This window comes from Varroa destructor, unplaced genomic scaffold, assembly GCF_002443255.2.
Source record: "Varroa destructor unplaced genomic scaffold, Vdes_3.0 BEIS01000002.1, whole genome shotgun sequence".
NCBI lineage: Eukaryota > Metazoa > Arthropoda > Arachnida > Mesostigmata > Varroidae > Varroa > Varroa destructor.
This window is the reverse complement of record NW_019211455.1, coordinates 1134419-1149419: the sequence shown is the minus strand read 5'-3', so window position 1 is coordinate 1149419 and position 15001 is coordinate 1134419. Positions and strand designations below refer to the sequence as shown.

Sequence of the window (15001 nt, the reverse complement as noted above, 5' to 3'; positions counted from 1 at the left end):
CAGAAATATATGTCCTCATTTAGAAACAGCCTACTCACGATTCTGTTTCGTCTATGACGTAACATACCCTATACGCAATAAGCTGTACAAGAGTTAAACTTATCTCTAGTTACTGAACTTTGTTTGCCTTTGCAGGAACACATCAGACCCATCATGTGTATCCTTTCCTTTAATCAATCATCGACAAAGACGCTAGTAAATTCTCAAAGGGAATCGTCTTATCTATCAGGTTCGATTCTGGGCTCGATAATATAGAAGAAGTAACTATGTGACATAAAAAAGAACACGGAAAGTGACTATCTAAAAAATAACAATCGTATTTTTATAATGCTAACTTACTTTAGAAAGCTCGCTTACAGAAAATTCCGCTACATTGTATTTATGCTTTACTTTTGGGCATGTTATATGCATACTTTATTCGGTTATGTAACTATCAAAAAATTATACCGTATTTAATTATAAATACTTTCTTAGTGGATGTAAGTTTTATCATGCTGAACTATAAGCGACCTTCTCCCTCATTATCTCATTCAGAGTATCCAATAAGCCTGAATCAGACGATCATCGTTCCCGCTTTGAAAAAGCATTTAATCCTGCTAATTCGAACCCAATTTCCTGCTCCTTTTTTTTTTTTTTTTTGAATCGTGTGTTAAAGTATTACGTCTCAGCATATCTGTTTGCATCCGCCGAATTCTAAGATTAGATTGTTTCTAAGTAGGCGCCAGAAGGTTGTGTGCAACTTACCTCGGAATGCTTGGAACGGGATCTCCGTTCGTGTTTCTACATCTGGAAAAGCATGTGATATAACCATGATAGTGTCCTATCACACACATTGTACAACTGAGTCTTAGAAAAGGGTTTCGCTTGCTCGCATTCCCTGTAAGTGCCAGCTGCTTTAGGCAGTGCCCGCCGACAAGACTGCGTTACCGTCGTCTATTGAGACCTCGTCTTTTTTTCATAAGTTTCATTAAATGAATGTGGTTTTTGCCAGGGTTAGCTAATTGACTGGAGATTAATTATCAAAAAACTGTGGTGACGTTTTTCCAGAGGCTATTGCATTTGTTTCTGGAAGGGGTCAAGCTCGTTTGCTTTGAAGACCTGCCCATTAGGTCGGTACGTCCATTTAGAAGAAAGCCGTTTATTGGTGTTTGCTGTGCGAACTGGCAGTGTCTAAAAGACTAGTGACGGCGAACATTATTTTAATCAAAATAAGAATCGATGACATCACCCAGATCTTCATAATTGGAATCAAGCTCCGTTCTAGCCAGTTGTTGAATGTGGGTTCTACTGCGGAAATACTTCGAAGATGACCTGAAGTATCACAAGATAACACGGCGTTACGATTCATCTGGGGTCTTCGACGACGCCTCAGTATCTTACGCATTACAACTAAGATTTGTTTCGCTTCTCGGCCGTTCATGACACACAAGCGGTGGAAAAAGAGCCTATTGTGCCAGTGAACTCGAGCGTAAAACCTTTCCCCTTTGGAACTCTGGGTTAAGGACAATTATAAATTGGCTAAAAATTCATTCGACAGTGATTTGTCTGAAATCCAGAGTTGTGGCACACGTGGATAGTAACTAACCTTATATCGAAGACAATAGCTGAGACCCCCGGAGGCCTAACCATATAATATTATACTTTCAAATATATTACAATAGATTGTTCAGTTTGATCATCGATGGCAAACAATTATGCCTATCGATTTTTTGGAATGTGTCTTATGCCGGTATTTTTATTGCAAATTACCTATAATATATGACCTGCCGAGCTTATCCAATGCATTTCTTGAGGTAGCAAAAGCCCAGTTTAGGGAAACGCGTCCTTTTAATATATACAGCACATGATTCCATCAACGAAAAATAGGTTTCAGTTGGCACAGCTATTTAACTAAATATTAAAATAAACAAACCATTTTGTGTAACTTAAGCTTAACTTTACGTGTTTTATCTTAGTGTTAGCTTAGCTTAATCGGACGCCATGATAATAAAAACATCATGTCTGTAGAAAATGGAGATTTAACATAACAAAGATCCATACAGCCTTAATGTAACCTAGTAAACTTTCCACCTTAGATCTGCACAGGTCGAGTAGCGACAGTCACTTAGTCCAGTAAATAATAATAATATAATGAATACATTCTCGATCGACATTTTTTTTAAACTCTTCATCGGCAAATCAACGCCACTTTATTAAAAAGATGTTATTCATTGAGAGGTACCGCAGTTTTGTGTAAGATCTATTTCCTAGGCCTATAATCCATAGTCGAGGTGTTAATTTCAGATTTTGTGTTTTATGTATGGTACAACTACATGCAAGGAAAAGCATGTGTCTACTTCTCTGTATGTAGTTGTCTGGAGCTTCACATCAAGGGCGCTATTGAAACTAGGCGAACATCATTACAGGAGTTCTGCAAAGACTCAAATAGATGATGGTCTGATGGTGCAAGGTTCGGCATTTCCAGAGTAGTTCAATATTTCTCATCTAATTTCGCCCAATTTTTTTTTTACTGGGCATCTAAAATATATGTGATCTGACATCATTACGATGTCAGACTACATCTTTTCCATTTAATCGTTGTGGCCGATATTTTTTGACGGCTTATTGAAATCGTGTCACGGGTCTTGTTCAGTTTTTACAGTAATTCTATTAACTTTCGCTTTTACTTCTCTATTCAAACTTTAATAAAGGCATTTTAATAATAATCTTAACCCATCTATTACTGCCAGATTTGTTTGAAATGGCATCCCAATGTGACCTGAGACACGACTTTAAAGTCACCTAACCCTTCCGAGCTAGCTCAAGTCTCTCTGCGCTGCTTATCAAACATTAGTATGCTTGTCGTACAAGCATATACGAATGCTATATCATATTAAAAGTGTAATAACACATAGTAAGAAATAGGACTTCAGATATGCCGCAAAGCCCCTCAACCCTTTGCTTTAAATCATACCGAGTTGAATACTACATTGTAGAGCTGTTCAGCTGATGGTTATGTATTATACAATCTTGAAGAGAGTTATTAAAAGCTAAAATATAATTAGTCAGGATTATTCATAATCTGCCCTAAAGGGCACCGCTGCGTGAGCCTAGAGGTCGCTGCGGTATCAAAAAAACAGCCCCGGTTCAGCTTCGCTGTATACTTTAGTTTTTTATGTAGGAAAAGTTCGGTAGACTACGACTATGCGTGATGTGATTGAAGCACATTTGTTTCAATCGTGTGAAACTCGTATTCCCAGTGTCCAATCGGCTTGTGCCTGCCCTGGATTCTAGCAAAACAGTGGTCAATTGCTATCTGGCCAACATCGAACAAATTGAATCATGGAAGATTCAGACTTCGTGAGACCAAACAATTATAGCGAACCTATTGTCAGAAGCAACTCCCACGCGCACACGCAACACAAACTCCCACGGTCGAACTTAAATGTTAAGCTTGTCATTAACACTTATCAAGAATATAATAAATAATTCAAAATATAATTACTGCTGCGCTTCCAGTACTTGTATTTTGTTTGATCTTCATGACGACTTTTGTGTAATTTGCAGCTCGGTACTAATGCGATCACATACGAAACCTCTATTACAGTTTATACGAGACTGAGATATCCAATTTGACGTCGCGTATTTTCTTCTTCTTCTCAGCCAGAGATGACGTTAAAAAGCTGTCAAAACGATGATACTGGTCGTAGGGTATGCGCGTCGTCTGCGAAAGATCATGACCCATAGAACATTTATGCCTAGGTTTGTATTCGAGGTGAAGATGCTTATGCCACTTCGCGCAACTGTCAATTGCCAACATTGACAACACGATTGGAGAGGTATTTAGCAGTCCAAGCAGAAACGGTAGGCAAATTTCGTATTATCTTTAGGAGTAACCATTCGTTATTCCTGTACAATGTTCACCTTGCCATGTCCAGATTCCCTTACTTTCCAATATAGTAATCAAAAGAGACATGTTGAGACTCCCCAATGCTGTTTTGCAAACAAAAAAAAGCTTCGCCTGGCGCAAATTTCATAGACATTTCAATAGACGAAATTTCATACTCTGTCAGTTAGTTACCATGCGCACAAAATGGTTTGTTTTCCTGGTGGGATGTAAGAGTTGAATACGTTCCTTTCATGTATGGCGCGTTTTTTTGCCATCTATCGTTAGCCATTCCTATCGACGACATATTTTCAGCCGTTTTCCCCAATAAAAAATGAAGTAGAGTAAGGGAAGAGAGAGAGGGAGAGAGAGAGGGAGAAGTCTAAAGTAAGTTAGGATTGAGAAGATCGGACGAATAAAAGCTCCGAAGCGCCAAATTCTGTCATGAAACGAAAGGTTGGATTTGGAACATTTAGGAAGACTCTCAGCAAAACCCCTGAGCCTACGTCGATTTCGATGAAAGGGCTGCTGATATGCCATGATTATAGCGCCTCATGGGATCTTCGAAGCGAGCCACTGCTTCCGGAACGGAGTATTCGCATGCTCCCTAAGGCGCTATTAGTTCTCAGCGACAGGGCTGCCTCCTGCAGTCTGCTGTAGGCTAGAGCTGCTCGTGTCGCCATAGCTACTCGAGCTGTTTCGTCAAACAAGAACAGACTAGCCACGAAGGAGGCTTCTTTTCTACGATCGTTCCAAGAGCCAACCAACCGACCGAGAAGATTTCAAATCTAATTCAGCCTTCAGCAGAAGTCGCCTTCGTAGCCGCCAGCGGTGCGGCCCCTACCATCTCCATTCAAGTAGTGTTAACTTCGTTTACGCGGACAATAATGTGCACCGTTAATATACTCTTTGACGTTCGTCTTTTACACGCGCCGAATACTAGCGCATCCGCGGTAAGTTGGTCGACTGGTGTCCGGTAACCGAGCGGCCCGTTTCTGGGCCGTCAGAGACATAACTGAAAGAACGGGCAAGCCGATGACGGCATGAGAAAGAACTGCCATGACCGTCGCCATTAGTCGTGGAGTTCCTCTTTGCTTTTGTGAATAGTCAAAGCTAGGCGAAGCTCAGTCAAACATTACCTAGCAGTCGTCACCTAGTCGTAGCCGGTTTGACCATCGTCCAGCGCAACTGCCTCGCCCTCCTTATTGCTCAGCTTTCTTCACATGAAGATCTGGCAAGCTCAACTGAAGGCGCAGCAGTCATACGAATAGAGGCAGCGAAGGCCCTGGCAGCGGCTGGGCGACAGTTAGATCTAGCCAGATATAGTAGCCGGTAAACAGAGAATATGCAAATGACCCGTTCCACTATTTTCTTTTGCCCTGCTCTATATCTAGCTCCCGTACACCCATGTTATGCGCCTTTTGCGTCTCCGGCGCCCAGCTTACCGGCCACTTTATCCAACCAACGTAGTAAACCCTGCGCGCTATGCTAAACGGCTGCTCAGTCTCGTCCGTCTCGCCTGGCATACGCACATTTTTTCCGGTGGTCACAGAACACGACGCTTTTCAGGTAGGCCAGTGTTCCTGACATTCTTTAACGTGCTTGCCTGCTGCTTGCCCTCGCACCACTTCTCTCATATCGTAGTAGTCCAGGTTTTACCCCTTCCAGGCTTCAAATATGCTGGCGATAGTGGTACAGAACGCCGTTAGAGACCATATGCAATGGGATAGGCCCATCTGCACTGTTCTTAAAATTTTCCCCAACTCTCATAGCTTCTCTTTTGTCATTATAATTTCCCATGGATCAAACCTCCGATCGGTGGCCTGGCCACTCTTTTTACGTAGCAAAAGGGCAAAAAGAAAACTAGCCACGATGAGTTTTAGGCTTCTGAGGGTCAAACGCGGTCGATCGAGCATCACAGACTTGTTCGTAGCAAGCATATACTTCTAATACGGCTAAATAAGTGGTTCTTTTCTCCACTATGGAGCTTGTAGATAAGCGTAATTTGATAACAGCTTAGCTAGTCTGCGGTGTAGTGGCCGTTAGCACGCGAAGTCAGACGCTGGTTAATCCTTTCACCGGCTAGCAGACGAAATTCCTTTCGCACGAGATCCTAAAAGTACGTAAAGTCGTAAGGTTTTCTTGATTCAAACATTTAAGATGTCTGGATATTTTATTTTTCTGCTCATGTTAAGTACTATATCATCTGAACAAGCGTGCCGTACAAGCTACTTACATATCGAAGTTAAGTTCTAGAGATCGAAAACTCTTCCCAGTCACTAAAGTTGTTTTGTCGATGCGCGCCAGCCGCGATCCCTTTAGACGATCGCTCTAGAAATCATGTACTTAAGAAAGGCTCATTTTCAACATAAATCCTACAGAGGCACTCATGCTCAAAGACACACCCAAGCCACAACCTACAGCAGCAGGCGAAGCGCAACTTTCTGCAAAACCTGGCTAGATTTCTTTGCTAAAAATTTTGGCGCTGCTAATCCTAGTTGTCCGGCGAGCGGGCCAAATTACGCGTCTATTAGAGCAAGAGCTGACAGATATTGCTATAGAAACATTACGGGAAAAAAAACGATGCACTTAATTGACGTTCTCGCCTATTCTCAGAGGCTTTCGCAACTGGAACGAGCGCAAACAAGAATGAACTGGGCATGGCGTAAACCAGGCAGGATGAGTCCACTGGTTATCCTCGAGGAGGACAATTTGCCGGGCGAAATACGTCTATCTAAGGTTCTTCCTGCCGCCGTACTCTGGATTGAGGAAATATGACCTAGTACGTTACGTATGTCCGTCGTTGCGATAGAGGTGATAGCTCGGTGGTGGCTTTTGAGGCTTTCCAGTTCGAGACTACTAATTAAAAAACCTGACATTCTCTCTCTCTCCATTATGTTTCATTCCATCCCTGGTTTTTTTCGAGCAGGTTCCATCGCTTAAAAGATAAACCGAGTCGGGCCGTTTCCTGTGCTGCTGATGCCCTTTAGGGATATGCACAAACCGTGGTGGTAGCCGCTCCACAGCAGCGATTTAGATTGGAGACGATTTTGGATACAAGATTAAGGGAACTTTTCGCTCATCTAGGATCCTCTTTGCGCAGTTTTTCCCTCTACTGGGTTGTCCCTTTTGCAGGATCGTTCAGCAATGCCGTCGACTCCAACCCACGTCGATCCGACCCGAGATAAAGCACCTCACACATGCGCGGTGGAAACGCGGTACGAGGCCGTGGCGAGGCAGATGGTCGTGGGGTAACAGGTTCAGGCGGTCTACGAAACTCTTTGTTTGTACAATCGCCTACCGTATATGCAGCGGTCACAACAGCATCCGCCATCGTCGTTATGACCAGTGTCAGCTTACACTTTGTACCGTTCGGAATTTCTGATCGACTGCATTTGCGATACCCCCTTGGTGGTTGATACTATCTTAGCTGGCCTGTCATTCGGTTAAACCCCTTTCTCTTCCTTAGTTTCTACTCTCATACGCTGATACCCAGGATTTCGTGATACTGCTGCTGGAGTAGTGAAGTTGGCCTGCCAGTAAGCTTGAGCGAGTTTGGGCCCTCTTCCCAAAGGGCTACTGTCGTAGCAGGAATATCAAAGCCGTCTGTTCTCCCGTGGCACAGCCCCTTTCCCATGTGCCTTCCGCCTGTCTCCTTTTCTCGGGTCTCGGCTTTGTCCCTCCAGGCACCGAAGCTTCAAGAGATTTCGAGACGAGATAGGAAAGTATTTGCTTCCTTCATTCCACAGAAATCGTCACTACAGCGCTGGCACTGCCGCCAAAGCCGCCGTCGTTTCTTCCCATCCCCCAGCCTCTCAGTCGACGCGAACACCAGGGGCCGTTGCTTGCCGTTATGAGCTTAAAGTGTACGCCCGCCTGCTGGGTACATGTATATACCGGGATATTCGGTCAGATCTGAGTGCAGTACAGACTGTGTGTAGCCACGCCAACAACCAACAGGCCGTGCTTCGCTCCGAACGCGTTTATAATTTACACAATACTTGAGATCCTTCCTTGGTTGTTTGCAATAGCAGCAGCAATTTTCAAACCGGCTGGCTAGTCACTAACTGGCTAGCCCTGTGTAAATAGGATCATAGTAGGACGGAAGTTAGCCGAATGCTTACTTTGGGGTCCCTGTCGGCGGAGGAAAGGCAGACGAGTGGTCTCCCTTAGGCGGGTCGTCCCCCTTGCTGTAATACATATAGTCCCATCTGCTATAGGCCGGATGAGAGGGTGCTGATACGTGGTGGCCACAGTGATGACGTTTCGTTCGTCTCCGTTCCTGCTGCAACCGTCACCAGCGTCATCACTATCCAGCTACATTCGTCCTCTCTGTAGTGGTGGCTGCGTGCCTGCTATTTCATGTAATAGTATCACAGTCTACATGGGCGAAACATGTTTCGTTATGGCGATGCTGAGTCACAGCAGCCGAACGTGTACACATTATTTGAATCGTTGCTGACCGGCCCACCCACTGCTTGCCTAGTTTGCCTTTGCGTCGCCTTGCATTGCCCTCAGATCGTCCATCCGCCACACTTCATGCAATATTAACATTCTCGCTTGGACAATTCGAAGGTTTGCTCTCCCACACAGAATCATTTCCACTCTAATACTACTGCTGCGGACCGAAGCCGCAGAGGAAGCCAACGTCCGCCAATTAAAACTGCCTCTCACTGGGAACGAGATGTTCGGGTATAACACTCGAATGCGCACACATAGGCATGACAATAATTACTCGATAGCTTTAGCTAAAGTATGCGCGTGCAGTTTACATGGATACAATTACCAATAATGGTCACTTGGCAAAAATTACATATATATCGCTTGACGGTATTGAGACCAATCTTGGACGGTCACAGTTGCGCACTGTTCAACGTCGATGGGACCAACTGCCGCAGGCTATACTGTCATATTAATATCTTACTGCGAATATGTGAATTTAATGTCTTCTTCTAACTGAATAATAATATTCCAGAAAGACTGCCGTGAATGTCCCTAGGTACTTCATATAATCGTGCATCAATAATCCCATAATAACATACCATAGTATTTTCTGAGATCTCTCTTTTCTTGTATTGCACTGATATAAAAGCAAGGGTCAACACATTAATTCACTCTGAATACTTTCTCTCTTATATATGTCGGTCATAGAAAAAAGCAAGCTGAATTATATGCTCAACGTTCGTATAGAGTTAACATGCTAACTAACAAACGGACCTTCGAAGCTAACAGGATCTAACGTTTCTTCCTCTTGGCAAATGATCTGTCATTGTGTTTTGAATCGCCATAATTTTATTGAGTCAACCATATATGTATGTACATATTAGGTTGAGTAGAAAATTCCCGTTGGAGCCCACAGATGGCGCTAGCGTGAGATCAGCTGATCGTGTCTAGCTGAAACTCTTCAGGATGGCGTTTTAACTGTCTGGCGCGTGGCCTGTTGTTTCATTTAGTTACTACCGTTGGAAGTGGTGATTTGGAACGTTCAGCGATGGGCCTGAAAAGATGCATATTTGACATTATCCTTTTCATTATTCAAATATCCACCACCAAGACGAAAGTAATTGCTTGCCGAATTGAAGACAAACGTGCCCTAAGCGTTACCATTTGCCAGTTGTGATTTAATTGCTTCAGAATTGGAAACTTTAAGTTGAGCGACAAGCCACGTTCTCAACGACCGTAGGAAGCAAACGACAATGAACTGCAGCTTCTTTTTAAACAAAATGCAGGCCAGTCGATCCGAGGGCTCTCTATACGACTGGGAACAACTCATATAACTATAATTGTTTGCATGCACTGGGAGAGATATCGAAATGAGAAAAACAGAAAGTTGAAGTTAATGACAGTTACGAAAAAGACGTGTGCGAATATGCCTTTGCCTGTTTGCACGGCAAAAAATCATTTCTATACAAGATCGCTACCGGCGATAAAGTACTGATCTCTGACTCCTAGATGCAAATCAAAAGAGTTAGGTCCCTTTACTTCGACGCCATGAGGAAGTATTCAAAATTAGAAGCCGCACCTCTACATATGCTGAGATAAAAAAAAAAGTTGTCATGCTAAAACCTACCCAAATCCCCGGAAGAGCCATAGTTGACTGTTACGCGATTTCTCTGAGCTAGGAAATTGACAGAAAAAGGCCTTAGGCGAAGGGCGATGCAGGGTGATATTGTTGCACAACAACGTCGCACCGCATGCTGCTTTGATGACCTACCAAGCGCTGAAGAATCTCCAATGGGAAGCTCTGTCCTAACCTGCATGCAGCCCAGATATTGCTCCATCTGGTTATCATTTGTTTTGCTCGATATAAAATGGCCAAGAGAGTAAACACCTTAGAATACAGACAGAAATTCAACGATACATCGACGAAAGGAATCGCGTACAAAGACGAAGCTTTTTTATTTTGCGGGATATATTGGCTGCTAAAAAAATAGACCGAAGTCGTAAGAAGCGAAGGACATTAGTTTAACTGGAATGTGTTTGAAAATTAAAATAAATAAAAAAGTTAAAAAACAATGGACATTTTCTACCTAACCTAATATACGTGTATAAGTATATACGCAGTGATGGAGAGGGGCATTCAAATTCTTACGTATATATTCGTTGTTCTCGGCATTAGAGAAAATTTAGTTCTTCTAGAATTAAACAACCTATTCAACATGACAAAAGACAGTGCCTCATTTTCAAATTTCAAAATTTGAATGAAGGTTAGCTGTTATTTAATATTTCTCCGCTGAACAAAATCCGTTCAAAAAAAAAAATATATATATATATATTTTTTTTTTGCCTGAAATCATCGGCCTACATTATTGCCAGGTTCCATGCTGTTTCTGAAAAATCTTGGAAAGATTTTCATAGGACAAATCAGAAGATCCTCAATAGGGCTTAGGTAAGGCTCGTTCTGATATACTTTGATTTTTGGCACAGAAATTAATGACCGTTTTGAAGAGAATATCGATTAATAATAACCGCTAAAGCGCCAATAATTAATCTTTTTAAGACTTTTTTGCCCGCTATACGCCCTCGCACTTTTAAAGCCTTTAGCCTGCTATCACTCCAAAATTAAACTCCGCGATAGTGATTTCTATGTGGCGTATTTAAAGGACGCTTTGTACCTATCAGTATCCCTTAGCGCTCGGTTACGATTAATAAGGAATATTTTGAAAATGACAAGTTTGTGATTTAAGCCCCGAGTTGAAACGACAATAAGCGTGACCGTTAAGACTGACCATTGTAACAAGTGCAAGAGTTCTGTTCAGGTATCTGTTTAGATATACTTTTAAAAATACCACATGAAAAACCCACATTTGGATAGTTCAGTCTATAGATAAAGCGTAGCGATAAGGTCGTTGTCATCGAATGACGACACTTTGCACCATCAGTTGGCGTGTCGCAAGCCTTCAGATGCCTGACGTTATTTACCGTTTCGATCTCCGATCATATCTCGTAATAACAGACATCTCTGATGTCCAATTCGATTATGAGCATCAGCCTATGCCCTAATTTATTCGCTTTTATCATAAAACTCTCTTTCATGTCTGATCTTCCTGCAATGGGAAACATTAACTTACCCATATGTCGTCCGTAGCGATGGCGTGCCTATTATTGAAAGTGATTGGGAAAATTATCATTACAGATGATTCGGTTTGTTTTTAATTTGACGGCAACCAGTTTCTTGCCTTTCTTCTTCATCTTACGTATTCTGGTTTCGTAGAAGTTCCGGGATTGCAGCAATCCATCTTTCCGTTTGACATTAACAAACCGTTGGTTTCGTCAATGTCTGGAAAATTTCCCCAGCGCTCTCATTTTCGAAAAATTAGATATTTAATCAGATAAGCGCTTAGTTTCAATAACAAACCATATTCTGCCACTCAATCAACAAGGGTAAACGTAAAAGATGTCGTCTAAAAGTGATTCAAAAGGTTTGACCGCTAAACAGCTTCGTACAGCCAGTATATATATGCGTGCAAATATATATATATGGAGGGTGAACAAAAGACTATTGACGTTCTTTCAAGCCATATGGTTTCGAAGTCGTATCTCTTACGTAATATATCGCATCGGGTGTTGGTATCATTTGAAAGTTGACATTCGAGAATAGCAGATGTGCTAGAATTTTGGGAAGGCCTTTCTTTGAACTTCTAACAGAGCATCTTGGATATGAGTTACATTTTAGTAAAGATTCATAATGAATCTTACAATTTTGCCTCATTGAAAATAAAGGTTACTTAGGCCCGAAAAAAAGATATGCTGTTTATAGTGGCGTTATCGGACGAAACAACCCAACGATAGCTTTCTGATCCGCGAAATCTCGATGTAGAAAACGCTTTTTGCAATCGTCGACAATAACATTAAAAAAAAACTGATGAAATAACTATAAAAACTGAGCGAAACTGACACGCAAATAGTCAGCACGTTATTAAGAAATTAGATAGTCATTAGCATTTTTAAGAGTTTTAAGTGAAAAGAACTGATTACAAAAAGAAGTTAGGTGTTTGGGTTTCACACGGATCGAGGCCAAAAAGAAGTTATCCGAGTCCGTCCGCCGAGCTGTTCAGAAACGCAACAAGTTCGATCCGTTCCGAAAGGGGTTGGTAACAGGTGATGAAAAGTGGACGGAATGTTTAAATAGAAAAATAAAAATTTTGCTCTACTTGTAGAAAATAAAGTGATACTATGTGTTGCTAGAATTAAAATGGAATGGATAAGAATTTCTACTGGCAACGATAAACCGTTGAAAAAAGTCGATTGTAATTAGTGAACAGAAGGAGTGTCCTCTCTTAGCATGGCAATGCTAGATTACAAACGTTATTAGCCAGCCGATAGAAACTGAAGGAACTCAAATGGGAAATAGTCTGCAACTTACATTACTCGACTACTTACCGCTTCGGTCTCTACAGAACTCTTCCAATGAAATAAGTTTAATTTCAAAAAAAGTTAAGTTTTTTTTAAAGAATTCCAGGGAAGGGAAAATCACTTATAATAATTTCTCGCCCGGAAACCATAGAAGTTCTGCAGTATAGTTCCGGAAAAGATGGCAAAAAGTCGTCGAACGAAATATTATGTATTTAGTTCAGTAACTTAGTTTAAAGCATAAAGACAGATTTGCTTTGATTTTGGCTTAAAGATCGTCATTATTTTTTGGACTACCTGATATATACTTAACATCTTTACAGTGCATTCGTGATGCCCACATGGGGTAAGTTTGTAGTTTCAGATGTACGTATTGTTTTTGGCATTAATCAGGTAAACTGTCGATGAGCTGGACATATATTCGGCTAAAGCGCAGCGTCCGTAAGCAGCTGTTTATACGGAGTACATGTTGTAGCGTTTTGGTAGCGTTTCGTACTTTGATCGATTCTTGATCAATGCAGACCACATACATTCCTCTGTAATACAATTAGGTAGTGCAAATATATGGTAGATCAATATAAGGCAATTGCTACAAACGTGAATATGTACGGCAGGGTATTACTTCTAGACAGTTTCCATATAGGTGTTGTACGGTTCAGTCATGGCCTATCCATTGTTGCTCAAGGCTAAAATGTGGGATGATTGTGCAATAATGTCCCCCGCTCCTTCATAGCAGAGAGATGACTCGTCATTACTTCTGGTTAACTTCTTTGATTTCTTTTTTCTTAAGTTAACTTAAGATTTCTGCGGAGATTTTTGATATAGAGCAGGACTGGTTAAGCGAAGGACGTTTGCGTAGGCGATAAATGTCGTAAAAATCAACGTCTCTCTATCAGCGCAGCTCTGCTAAACATCGAGGCCTGCTAATACTTATCCTTCTTCTTATTCAGGTTCAGCCGAAACAACACAATGATACATCGGCGCTACGCGTCCGTTATCAATGAGATGTGGACCGTTTATGTAGCGACAATTCGTCGTACGCAAAACAGCCTAAGTGAAACATCGTTCTTCATCTAAGTTGCAAGCGAACCTAGAATCTAGAAGGAGACCAACATTTTGCAACCGTCAGCAACGGCCCTTCGGTCGAGCTCTCGAGGCTGCGTCAAATGAAAACTAATAAAAATGATAATGCACTACCAGTGCACTCGTATTCCCAACTACTTACGAAGGAGGCTGCCGTCCCAGGAGAAGGACTGGCAAGCTCTGCGCAAGTTCGCTTTCCATGGACCACCCTTCCACCATCCTTTCCCCCTACTTCCCACACTCCCAGATACCTCTAAGCTTCCCTTCAGGTTAAAGGTACCGGTGCTTCGTTCCGTAGGAGTAAGAATTAGCTACGTAGGAGAGTGTTCGCTGATGGGAAAAGCAGCCGTCGGCTTCAAAGTTTAGATAACGAGGCGGTGGACTTCACTGCAATGGCGTGGAGCGCACTCACCCCACTGCCGCTTCACAGGGTGGATGTTCCGCACGGAACGCCGTGCTTTAGTTAGCCAGGAAAAACGACGATGCTCGAGAAAGAGACAAATTGAAGACCGGCTCGAACAGGAAGATGGCGGTGCTGGCGGTGACAATGGCGTCGGCAGCGTCAGCGGCAGTAAGCCGTCGAAAAGGCACTAATGCATTAAACTATAATATTGGTCGTCGTTCAATCCGTAACAGCGGCTGCGTTGGTAGGCCTTCAGTTGGTTGGCAATCGACGAAAACAGGTACCCTTCAAGGGAGCAAAAAGCTCGTCACGATCAAAATTTGCGGCTACTACTACCACAATATAGAACTGTTTAGATAGACATGCAAGAGTAACCGAAATCGTAGGAAATCGCAGGGCAACTAAGAATACTAAGCTGGGCTGGTCGGTCGACCTTCGTGTCACTCGTTGCTACAGGGGCGCGTCCATTTTCTTATTATATAACATCGCATTTCGGCCTCACACGAACGCGTACAGGTCAAACATTTGCACGAACGGTCAGTGATGCCTTGTACGCGGTATTTGCGTTTGTCGCAGCGCTGTATGGTGGTCCGGTGCAGCGGAGTCGACTGATGAAGCCAAGCGCCGTCATGCGAACATTGCACTGTTTAGTACTATTGATTGGATGATGTTTTTTCGAATAATTCAACAACAAACACATTCACAAAACCTCTCTGATTCTAACGGTAACAGGCAACTAGGCATAGTGACATGAGAACAGCGATCATTTCGCGAGAGAAGGCGAGGATGACAAAGGA

General features: G+C 42.4%; 1 long non-coding RNA gene across 1 annotated transcript; it reads right to left on the bottom strand.

Annotated features, from left to right (window-relative positions):
* Positions 1-1624: 1624 nt before the first annotated feature.
* Positions 1625-14072, bottom strand: LOC147757225 (uncharacterized). The gene is made up of 3 exons (XR_015319894.1): positions 11437-14072; positions 9936-10119; positions 1625-9362 (listed from the first exon to the last, which is right to left on the bottom strand). It is a non-coding gene; the product is annotated as an uncharacterized LOC147757225 (long non-coding RNA).
* Positions 14073-15001: the final 929 nt, after the last annotated feature.